The sequence below is a fragment of the Glycine max genome, chromosome 18 (genome assembly GCF_000004515.6).
Source record: "Glycine max cultivar Williams 82 chromosome 18, Glycine_max_v4.0, whole genome shotgun sequence".
Taxonomy (NCBI): Eukaryota; Viridiplantae; Streptophyta; class Magnoliopsida; order Fabales; family Fabaceae; genus Glycine; species Glycine max.
Genome location: NC_038254.2, coordinates 23,770,361 through 23,774,284, shown reverse-complemented (window position 1 = coordinate 23,774,284; position 3,924 = coordinate 23,770,361).

Below are 3,924 nucleotides of genomic sequence, written 5' to 3'. Positions count from 1 at the left end.
CACTCATGTTGTCACAGTATAATGTCATGACATCTTGTTCGACATTGTACTCCTTCAACATCTGCTTCATCCAAACTAGTTGTGAACAGCTGCTTCCTGCTGCAATATACTCTGCTTCTGCAGTAGATAGGGACACACAGTTCTGCTTCTTGCTGAACCATGAAATAAGATTGTTGCCCAGATAGAAGCATCCACCAGAAGTGCTTTTTCTGTCATCTGCACTTCCAGCCCAATCAGCATCACAATACCCAACCAGCATTGAATCTGAACAATGACAGTACATAATCCCATAGTCACTGGTGCCATTTACATATTTCAGAATTCTCTTTACTTGAGTCAAGTGACTTCTCTTAGGATTGGCTTGATATCTTGCACAAACACCTACTGCATAGGTGATGTCGGGTCTGCTAGCTGTTAAATATAGTAAGCTCCCAATCATGCTTCTGTACAGACTTTGATCAACACTGGTGCCAGCTCCATCCTTTGACAGCTTCAAGTGAGTAGGTGCAGGTGTTCTTTTATGGCTGGCATTTTCCATCCCAAACTTCTTGACAATGTTCTTTGCATACTTGCTTTGTGAGAGGAATATGGAGTCTTCCATCTGCTTCACTTGGAGTCCCAGAAAATAAGTCAGCTCTCCAACAAGACTCATCTCAAATTCAGATTGCATCTGTTGGACAAAATGTCGAAGCATCTCATTCGACATCCCTCCAAACACAATGTCATCAACATATATCTGGGCTATCATCAGGTTATCAGCATCTTGTTTGACAAAGAGAGTCTTGTCAATTCCTCCCTTCCTATACCCTTGCTGAGTAAGGAACTCTGTTAGCCTTTCATACCAAGCTCTTGGAGCTTGCTTCAATCCATAGAGAGCCTTCTTGAGCCTGTATACATGATCTGGATGAGTTGGATCTACAAATCCCTTTGGCTGCTCCACATAGGCTTCTTCATTCAGGTATCCATTCAGAAACGCGCTCTTCACATCCATTTGGTACAGCTTGAATTTGAGGATGCACGCTACACCAAGTAACAATCTGATGGACTCAAGTCTAGCAACTGGGGCAAAAGTTTCATCAAAGTCTACACCTTCAATCTGAGTGTAGCCTTGAGCAACAAGTCTGGCCTTGTTTCTGGTTATAACACCTTCTTCATTGGTTTTGTTCTTGAAGATCCACTTGGTGCCAATCACATTAGTTCCCTCGGGTCTCGGAACTAGCTCCCAGACTTCATTCCTTTTGAATTGCTCCAATTCTTCTTGCATAGCATTGATCCAGAACTCATCAGTCAGTGCCTCTTTCACATTCTTGGGCTCAATTTTGGAGACAAAACATGAGTTGGAGACAATCTCAATCTCCCTTGATCTTGTAGTGACTCCTCTATTTGGATCTCCTATAATCAGCTCCTTGGGGTGCATCTTCTGGATTCTAATGGAGGGTCTCTTGTCAGGTTGGTTGATGTTTGATTCATCTGTAGCAGAATCAGAGTTTTCTGCATTTTCTGCACTTTTAGCTGTATTTGCTACATTGTCTCCCGATGTTCTGACATCTTCTTCGACATCCTTCTTTCTTGCTGGAGTTAGATCATCAACAACCACATTGATGGATTCCATCACAGTTCTGGTTCTGGAATTGAATACTCTATATGCTCTGCTGTTTGTAGAGTATCCCAGGAATATTCCTGCATCACTCTTGGGATCCATCTTTCTCCTTTGCTCTCTATCTGCCAAAATGTAACATGGACTTCCAAAGATGTGGAAGTGCTTGACAGTTGGCTTCCTCCCTTTCCAGATTTCATACAGTGTGGTTGGAGTCCCTCTTCTAAGTGTGACTCTGTTGTGGATGTAGCATGCTGTGTTCATGGCTTCAGCCCAGAGATTATAGGGAAGTTCTTTGGCATGAAGCATGACCCTAGCAGCTTCTTGCAAAGTCCTGTTTTTCCTTTCAACTATGCCATTTTGTTGTGGTGTAATGGCTGCAGAGAATTCATGAGTGATGCCTTTAGATGTGCAGAATTCAGTAAGCCTGCTGTTTTCAAACTCTCTGCCATGGTCACTCCTGATTCTCTTGATGACACAGCCTTTTTCTCTTTGAAGTCTTAGACTCAACTCCTTGAATACTTCAAAGGTGTCTGATTTCTCTCTGATAAAGTTGACCCAGGTAAATCTGGAGAAATCATCCACAACAACATAGGCATACCTTTTTCCTCCAAGGCTTTCAACTTGCATAGGCCCCATCAAGTCCATGTGAAGTAGTTCCAGCACCCTGGAAGTGGTCTGATGTTGAAGCTTCTGGTGGGACATCTTGACTTGCTTTCCAATCTGACATTCACCACAGATTCTGCCTTCTTCTATTTTCAGATTGGGAATGCCTCTAACAGCACCTTTGTCAATGATTTTCTTCATACCTCTTAAGTGCAGATGTCCAAATCTTTGATGCCATATTCTGACTTCATCTTCTTTGGAGGATAGACATGTGGAGGAGTAACTGGTTTCTTGAGGTGTCCATAGGTAACAGTTGTCCTTTGATCTGCTGCCCTTCATTAGAACTTCACTCTTCTCATTTGTCACCAAGCATTCTGACTTTGTGAAGTTTACATTGAATCCTTCATCACACAACTGACTGATGCTGATCAAGTTTGCAGTCAGTCCCTTCACCAGCAGTACTTTGTCCAGACTAGGAAGTCCATCATGGACTAGCTTTCCCATTCCAGTGATCTTTCCTTTAGAGCCATCTCCAAATGTCACATAGCTAGTGGAGCAAGGTTCTATGTTCACCAGGAATTCTTTAACTCCTGTCATGTGTCTGGAACAGCCGCTATCTAGGTACCAATCTTCCTTAGCTGATGCTCTAAGTGAAGTATGAACAACAAGACTAACAGTCTTGTGTTTTGGAACCCACATCATCTTCCTTCCATTGCTGCTCCCTTGAGTTCCATGATGTGGATGGCCATGCAAATGATAGCAAAAGGGCTTTATGTGACCATACTTGCCACAGTAGTGACACCTCCACTTCTTTCTTTTGCTCCTTTTCTGCTGCATTCCATGATGTCGAGACCGATGTTGTGACATCGTGGCTCCAGTGCTGTTTTTGGCAGGAACAAATTCTGTCATGGTTATTCTGCCAGCAGATTTATGATTAAATCCAAGTCCTCTCTGGTTTCCAACATTCTTTCCAAGCTGTAGCACCTCATCAAGCGTATCTGAGCCTTTATTCAGCATCTTTATTGATTTTGTCATGTTTTCCAGTTTAGAGTTCAGAACACCAACTTCTCCTTTAAGCTCAGAGATCTCCTCTTCATGTGCCTCCTTTTCAGCCTCCAGATTTGCAATGACCTTCTTCAGTTGTGCTTCTTGCTGAAGAATCTTCTCACTTTTGATGCATAGTTCTCTATAGGATGTAGCAAGCTCATCAAAAGTGATTTCACTGTCTGTATCACTTGAATCTTCAGCAGATTCAAATCTCCCAGTGAGTGCATTCACATCTCTGTCAGAATCACTTTCTTGTTCACTCTCTGTATCATCAGACCGACATACAGAAAGTCCTTTCCTTTGCTTCTTGAGATGAGTGGGACACTCAGCTTTGATGTGTCCATAGCCTTCACACCCACGGCATTGAATTCCTTTGCTGTGACTGGGCTTTTCATCTGACCTTTTCTGGTATTCACTACCTTTCCTGATGTCGAAAGGGATGTTCCGGACATGTGGTTTCTGCCTCCTGTCCATTCTGTTCATCACTTTGTTGAACTGTTTTCCAAGGAGCACAACTGCATTAGTCAGACCTTCATCAGTATCCAGATCATACTCATCTTCTTCTCCTTCATCATTGGACACGAAAGCCAGATTCTTGCTCTTCTTTTCAGCCCTATCCGAGAGTCCTAGCTCAAAGGTTTGAAGGGAACCAATGAGTTCATCTACTCTCATGT